This window comes from Arachis hypogaea, chromosome 20, assembly GCF_003086295.3.
Source record: "Arachis hypogaea cultivar Tifrunner chromosome 20, arahy.Tifrunner.gnm2.J5K5, whole genome shotgun sequence".
NCBI classification, from domain to species: domain Eukaryota; kingdom Viridiplantae; phylum Streptophyta; class Magnoliopsida; order Fabales; family Fabaceae; genus Arachis; species Arachis hypogaea.
In genome coordinates, this window is record NC_092055.1 from 82268303 (window position 1) to 82276915 (window position 8613).

At 39.4% G+C, this 8613-nt stretch overlaps 1 non-coding gene across 1 annotated transcript; it reads left to right on the top strand.

Annotated features, from left to right (window-relative positions):
* The first annotated feature begins 5862 nt into the window (after positions 1–5862).
* On the top strand, positions 5863–5966 carry LOC112788252 (small nucleolar RNA R71). Its single transcript, XR_003195624.1, has one exon. It is a non-coding gene; the product is annotated as a small nucleolar RNA R71 (small nucleolar RNA).
* Positions 5967–8613: the final 2647 nt, after the last annotated feature.

Here is an 8613-nt window from a genome sequence, read left to right on the forward strand (position 1 = left end):
ATTGGCGGGAAAAGTAAATGACAAGAAAATTAAATGGCTGAATCTTAAATTGCATGAATTAAAGAGCAGAATGTAAATTGCTGAAATTAAAAGGGAATGGGGATGATTGCAAGAATTGAATTGCAGAATGTAAAGAGAAAGTGGAAATCAGAAATGGGGAATTCATTGGGTTTAGGAGATATTGAAATCTCCGAATCAAAACATGTAAATCTCTTCCTCAACCAATGCATTCATTGAATTTTGCTTGGCAATCTTATATGATTGGATCCCAATTCCTTGGCTCACCAATGCTCTCTAAAAACAAACAAATTCCCAATCCCTTGGTTTAAATGTTCATAAGAAGAGATGATGCTTGATCACTGATTATACCACACAATTTCATGAACCACAATTTGGTAGGATTACATGTCACAATATCCATCCAAACCCCAATCCAATCCACTGTGAGAAAGCTTCTCTAGCATGAATCCTCCATTCCTTTCCCAAGGCTCCGAAGGATTCCAAGTATGAGTAGTCTCTTTCCCAAGACAACTACTCAATGGAATTAGATCGAGAAGCTTTCTAACAAAATTCAAGAGAAAAGATTGAAGAAGAAGATAAACTATTATTGATTCATTGAATTACAATAGAGCTCCCTACCCCAATGAAAGGGGGTTTAGTGAATCATAGCTCTGAATTCAATTACAAAGAAAAAGAAACTAGCTAAAAGTGAAAGTAAAGGCTTTTTCTAACTTAACTTCTATCCTATTTATACACTTTCTATATTGAGCTTCAGTTGTGCTTCTTGGGCTTTGAGGCCTCTCCTTGCTTTCCTTTTGCCTTGGGTTTATGATCCATAATCTTGATGAGGTTGTTGATCCAGATCCTGTAACATTTATTGAGCCAACTTAGTGATAATCAAATAATGACACATGACTCAATAAATTGAGATTTCAAACTCATCAATCCTTCAGGCCCAATCCCATAAACCATGATATTCAATTGGGTTTCATACCAAAGTAAGTTTAAGTTAATAATTGTGCTCAAAGACTAACTTAAATCACAATATTTTTGGCCCAGAAACCCTTTTCAAGAGTGGCGTTTAAGTTGTAGTTTAAGCTTAAACTGCAACTTAAACGCCAGACACTTCCAGTGAGGCCATTTGTAGAAGCACGTTTAAGCTTCAGTTAAGGTTAAACTGAAGCTTAAACGTGGAAATGGAAGAAGGTAGCCCTGGAGAGTCATGTAGTCGAACACGTTTAAGCTTCAGTTTAAGGTTAAACTGAAGCGTAAACGTGGAGATAGGAAGGGCAGCCCTGGAGGTCGAACACGTTTAACCTCCAGTTTGAGGTCAAACTGGAGGTTAAACGTGGAAGCTTGGAATGGTGGCCCTGGAGGTGTCGAACACGTTTAACCTCCAGTTTGGGGTCAAACTGGAGGTTAAACGTGGAGATGGAGAGAGCAACCCTGGAGTGAAAAAACTATCGAACACGTTTAAGCTCCAGTTTGAGTCAAACTGGAGCTTAAACGTGGAATGGCCCCTGGTACTCTTCCTGGTTCTGGCGTTTAACCTCCAGTTTGAGGTCAAACTGGAGGTTAAACGTGGAACTCCTCCCTGGGTGGCATACTCATTCTGGCGTTTAACCTCCAGTTTGAGGTCAAACTAGAGGTTAAACGTGGAATGCTCCTTAAGTGAGGCTTTTCATTCTGGCGTTTAACCTCCAGTTTGAGGTCAAACTGGAGGTTAAACTTCAATCCCAGCATTTCTTATCCTTCATGATTTTGGCGTTTAAGCTCCAGTTTAGGCTTAAACTGGAACTTAAACTCCACATGTGATATTCAAGCTTCCTTTATTGATTTTGTTGCTTCCTTGCTTAGCCTCTTCTTCCCTGAAATCATCCAAACAATTGCATCAAAGTCTTGCAAAATTTCATGAGAAATCTTTCATTCATAGCATTTAAGTAATATAACTAAAACTCATGGAATTTGCATCAAAATCATATTGTTTGGATGGTTCATTACTTTGTTCTTCATTTAACCATTTTTGGTTACTTTAAGCTCAAGAAAATGCATAAAACAACTAAAACTAACAGAAACATGCTAGTGAAACTAGCCTATGATGCCTTGGCATCACAACACCAAACTTAATACTTGCTTGTCCCTAAGCAAGTCCTGAGTTATTTGAGAAGAAAGTATGAACAGAAAGTAATTACATTGGCTATATTAGCAAGCATTTGAAGTTCATCAGAAGGGTTCTATGCAGAAAGTTGCAGCATCACTTTTTCATACTTATCAGGTAGGATTATCACTTTTTCATTGCATCCATCAAAAATTGCTATGGCCTCCTGTTATTCTTATGTCTTTGGCACTTTTCTTTTGTTTTTCTTTTCCTTTTCTTAGAGCTTCTTTTGCTCCTTGTTTGCTTAGTGTCATGTGTTGCACAAGCCTTTGGCATTTTCTTTTTCTTATCAGTGCACTACACATATCCACTTTAGGCATTTTAGTTCACATTTCTTCTTGAGACATTGGTGCCCAGCACCTCTTTGTGTGACTAAATGTTTTGTATTGAGGTTGCTCTTGATAATGGACTTTTGGTTGATAATCCCGGGTTAGTTAACCCAAGTTACCAAGTGTTGAAACACTCCTCCGAACCTATTCATCCAAGCATATCCTTAATACATAAACACCACAGGCATTTGTCTCAGAAGTTCAAACCATTGGTGCCTAGCTTATTTTCTCAATTTTTTTTTGCTTTTTGGTTGCCTTTTTCCGTGGCTTTTTCTTTTCCTTTTTCTTTCTTTTTTTTCATGGCCAAAGACATTTATTCATCAAGATCCATAGACAATTTTTACTTCTACATAAAAAATGATAATTCTACACTCTAATTTTAGTGATGTGACTAAACAATCAAGCATGCATACCACCACTTAATTCTACTTGGTTTGTCACTAATTTAGCCAAGTTACTTTTGTTCAAACTTTTCTTTTATTTTTGAAACAGAACAAGCATGGCAGGCACTTGTTTAAGAAGGTGAAGTTATATCCAAACATCTAAGCATTCACTTTATTCAAAGCAATTAACAAAAAAAACTACACATTCCAGAAAGATTCAACATTTACAGTTTAAACCAGAACACGCATGCTTTTGTTTAACCATTTTAAAGAATTATCAAGGAATAATACCACCTTGTGAAATTCCTTGTTTTCTCTTTGTTGTCAGGAAACACTTTGATTTCTCCTTCTTCTTCCTAAATGTTGCTTCTTGCTTTAAGGTTCTTGTTTCCTTTCCTGCAAAGAGTAATGAAGTTGCTTGCTCCTCAAGCACTTAAGTGGTTAGCTCAACTATGTGTGGGTAAGTATCGGATTCTTAAGTTGGTGTGTGAACACCAAACTTAGTCTCCCACTTACTTCTCTGTGTTCTTTGAATCCTTGAGTTATCTTGGAATGATGTTGCTACTAAGGGTTTTAAGCATTTCTGTGACTGCTTAGAATAGTTGTTCCTTTCACATAATTCAAAGGTTGTTGTGTTCAGTTGATCTTTATGGTGGAACACCAAACTTAGAGTCACACATTCCCCTTTGACTTATGGAGCCATGAATTCATTGTTTGGTGTGAAACACCAAACTTAATTCTTTGCAATGCACAGAAACTACTTTACCCCTTTTATTGAAACAAATGAAAGAAACAGCAAAAAGGTATTACCTCAGGTTGGGTTGCCTCCCAACAAGCGCTTGTTTAACGTCATTAGCTTGACGGTTGTCCCTTGTTAGGGTGGATTGTAGTGCTTGACGTCCTCTCCTCTCACTATGAAAACGTCCCCTCTTGATTCATTCATGACCTCTAAATGTTCCATAGAAAGAACTTTCTTGATTGTGAACACTTGAGGGAGCTGGGAAGGAATGGTCTTGAGGCCAGGTGGGATTGGCAGATAATGACTTGAGATCACTTTATCCCCTGGAGAAAAACCTTCAGTGGGAATTTTCTTGTTTCTCCATCCTCTTGGCAATCTCCCTATCACTCTTCCCTTTCTCTTGAGGATTTCTTCATTGACCTTTATGTCAGGAGGATCCTTCTGATCTGTTTCCACTGATTCTTGTGGCTCTAACTCTTGCAACTCTTGTTTGCCTTCCAATGACTGTTTTAGAGTCTCAGCTGCTGGATTACTTTCCTCCAAACACGGATGGCTACTATCATCTTTAGGCCTTTCAGATTCTGGTTCAGGTTCAGATGCAGGTTTGAAGATTTTGAACATGAGCTGTTCATCATGTATTCTCAGAATTAGTTCTCCTTGTTCTACATCTATGAGCGCTCTAGTAGTGGCTAGAAATGGTCTGCCCAGAATGATAGGGTGTAAATAGCTTTCCTCCATGTCCACAATGACAAAGTCTGTGGGGAAATAATAATCTCCTACTTTCACCAGCACATTTTCAACTACCCCTTCAGCTTGCTTCTGAGTTTTGTCAGCCAGTTGTATGATTACATCAGTGGATCTCACCTCGTTCAGTTGTAGCCTCTTCATCAGAGTTAGAGGCATCACATTTATGCTAGCTCCTAGATCACAGAATCCTCTGTCAATTTTTGTTTCTTCTATGATGCAAGGGATATGAAAACTTCCTGGGTCCGTTTTCTTAGAGAGTGTGTCCTTCTTGATGAGAGCACTGCATTCTTTGTTCATTGTTACCGTTTGTCCTCCCTTCAAAACTCTTTTCTTGCTTAACAATTCCTTTAAATATTTGATGTGTGTGGGCATTTGATGAAGAATCTCAAGAAAGGGAATATTGACATGCAGAGAATTAAATGTCTCTAGAAACCTTGAATAGGTTTTCCTTTTTTCACCTCCTCCTAACCTCTCAGGAAATGGTGCTTTTGGTTGGTATACTTCCATCATGCCTTTTTGCAGATCCTTGGCTTGCTCAGTTCCACTTTCCTGCTTAACTTCTTCCATATCTTCTTTCAAGATTTCTGGTTCCTGCTGTGAGGACCTGATTCCTCCTTCTTCTGAGACTTCCTTCAATATGGTGATGGCCTTGCACTCTTCCCATCTTACTCTCTTTTGTTACCCCTTAGGATTCTTTTCTGTGTCACTAGGGAACACTGCAGTTGATTTGGGTGCCTGTTGAGATAGCTCTCCTACTTGAGATTCCAACCTTTTGAGTTTTTCACCATGGTTTCTTAAGGTAGTTCTCACATCATCCCTGAAGCTCTTCAATTCAATTATGTCTTGGCTCATGGTTGCCATCATTCCTTCCATCCGGTTTAATTGATCTTGAAATTGTTGGTTCGGATTAGGTTGGGTATGTTGATTATTTTGGCCATGATATGATGATTGGGGTAAGTGCTTTGTGTGGCTTGGTATGATCTTTGGTTGGAGTTTTGGTATGTGGAATTGTTTTGTTGGTTGTGGTTGTAAGGTTTGTGGTTTTGTGGTTGGGTTTGTTGGTTTCCCCACCCAAAGTTTGGGTGGTTTCTCCAGCCTGGGTTGTAAGTGTTGGAGGGTGGATCATATGATTGCCTTTGTTGGTTTCCCACATAGTTAACCTCATCCCAATCACCTCCTTCAATGCCTACTTCCTCTTGATCTTGTGTGTGTATTGCAGCCACTTGCTTTGTTTCTAATTGCCTGGTAAGCTCTGCTAGTTGCTTGGCAAACACCTTGTTTTGGGCTAGAATTGTATCAACATGGTTCAGCTCCATGACTCCCTTAGTGTTGTGCCTTTCTGATGCATAGTAGTACTCATTCTCAGCCACTGTCTCGATCACTTCAATGGCTTCTTCCACGGTCTTTTTCTTGTTCAATGAACCTCCTGATGAATGGTCTACAGCCTTCCTTGATTCATAAGAGAGCCCATCATAGAAGATGTGCAATTGCACCCAATCATGGAACATGTTTGGTGGGCATTTCCTTGTCAAGTCCTTGAATCTCTCCCATGCCTCGTAGAGAGTTTCACCATCTTGTTGTCTAAAAGTTTGGACCTCAGATCGAAGCCTATTGACCTTTTGTGGAGGGTAGAAACGTGCCAGAAACTTGCCTTCCACCTCATTCCATGTGGTTAGACTCCCCTTGGGAATGATTCCAGCCACTTAGCTGCCTTGTCCCTAAGTGAAAATGGGAACAAGAGCAGTTTATAGGCATCTTCCTGGACTCCATTGGACTTCACAGTGTCACAAATTCTCAGGAATTTTGTGAGATGTTGGTTTGGGTCTTCATTAGCACTTCCTCCAAAGGAACAATGATTTTCCACCAATGATATTAGCTGTGGCTTGAGCTCAAAATTGTTGGCCTGAATGGGTGGTTTCTGGATGCTACTACCACAATTCCCAGAGGTTGGGTTTATGTATGAACTAAGAACCCTCCTCTCGGGAATGGCATTGTTTCCATCAGCTCTCTCATGGTTGTGAACTTCTCTATCCATGTTGAGATCTAGAGCTTCCTCAAAATTGTCCTCAGATTCTCCTTCAGATTCCTCTTCTCCCACTACTCTCTTCCCTCTTGCTTCCCTTCTAAGTCTATGAAGGGTCCTTTCCGGTTCGGTATATGGAGGAGTTGATGTCTCTCCTCTCCTACCTGTCATACAAGAACACAGCTCAAACACAAACAAGTAAAATACTCTTGGTTAATGGAAGAGTATGGTTAGATCAATTGAGGAATTAATTCAAACAGTTAGTGAGTCAGTGAGTTAGTTGCATGAATTTAAAGGCATAAAGAAGGAAAGCATGTAACCAAGTGCAGAAATTAAAATTCAACAAGTATTTAGAACAGAATTAACAAAGCAAGAGAAAATTGCTCAATCTAGTTAGCTTCCAACTTGAGAATTGTCAATCGAAAACCAATCCCCGGCAACGGCGCCATAAACTTGATGCGCATAAACGTGTTATGCTACGATTTAGGAAATTGCACGATCGGCAAAATTCCTTCCGGCAAGTGCACCGGTTATCGTCGTCAAGTAAAAACTCACAGTAGAGTGAGGTCGAATCCCACAAGGATTGGTTGAGTGAGCAATTCGGATTAGAAGTGTGTTCTAGTTGAGCGGAATCAAGATTTGAGATGAGAATTGCGGAATGTAAAATTGGCGGGAAAAGTAAATGACAAGAAAATTAAATGGCTGAATCTTAAATTGCATGAATTAAAGAGCAGAATGTAAATTGCTGAAATTAAAAGGGAATGGGGATGATTGCAAGAATTGAATTGCAGAATGTAAAGAGAAAGTGGAAATCAGAAATGGGGAATTCATTGGGTTTAGGAGATATTGAAATCTCCGAATCAAAACATGTAAATCTCTTCCTCAACCAATGCATTCATTGAATTTTGCTTGGCAATCTTATATGATTGGATCCCAATTCCTTGGCTCACCAATGCTCTCTAAAACAAACAAATTCCCAATCCCTTGGTTTAAATGTTCATAAGAAGAGATGATGCTTGATCACTGATTATACCACACAATTTCATGAACCACAATTTGGTAGGATTACATGTCACAATATCCATCCAAACCCCAATCCAATCCACTGTGAGAAAGCTTCTCTAGCATGAATCCTCCATTCCTTTCCCAAGGCTCCGAAGGATTCCAAGTATGAGTAGTCTCTTTCCCAAGACAACTACTCAATGGAATTAGATCGAGAAGCTTTCTAACAAAATTCAAGAGAAAAGATTGAAGAAGAAGATAAACTATTATTGATTCATTGAATTACAATAGAGCTCCCTACCCCAATGAAAGGGGGTTTAGTGAATCATAGCTCTGAATTCAATTACAAAGAAAAAGAAACTAGCTAAAAGTGAAAGTAAAGGCTTTTTTCTAACTTAACTTCTATCCTATTTATACACTTTCTATATTGAGCTTCAGTTGTGCTTCTTGGGCTTTGAGGCCTCTCCTTGCTTTCCTTTTGCCTTGGGTTTATGATCCATAATCTTGATGAGGTTGTTGATCCAGATCCTGTAACATTTATTGAGCCAACTTAGTGATAATCAAATAATGACACATGACTCAATAAATTGAGATTTCAAACTCATCAATCCTTCAGGCCCAATCCCATAAACCATGATATTCAATTGGGTTTCATACCAAAGTAAGTTTAAGTTAATAATTGTGCTCAAAGACTAACTTAAATCACAATATTTTTGGCCCAGAAACCCTTTTCAAGAGTGGCGTTTAAGTTGTAGTTTAAGCTTAAACTGCAACTTAAACGCCAGACACTTCCAGTGAGGCCATTTGTAGAAGCACCTTTAAGCTTCAGTTAAGGTTAAACTGAAGCTTAAACGTGGAAATGGAAGAAGGTAGCCCTGGAGAGTCATGTAGTCGAACACGTTTAAGCTTCAGTTTAAGGTTAAACTGAAGCTTAAACGTGGAGATAGGAAGGGCAGCCCTGGAGGTCGAACACGTTTAACCTCCAGTTTGAGGTCAAACTGGAGGTTAAACGTGGAAGCTTGGAATGGTGGCCCTGGAGGTGTCGAACACGTTTAACCTCCAGTTTGGGGTCAAACTGGAGGTTAAACGTGGAGATGGAGAGAGCAACCCTGGAGTGAAAAAACTATCGAACACGTTTAAGCTCCAGTTTGAGTCAAACTGGAGCTTAAACGTGGAATGGCCCCTGGTACTCTTCCTGGTTCTGGCGTTTAACCTCCAGTTTGAGGTCAAAC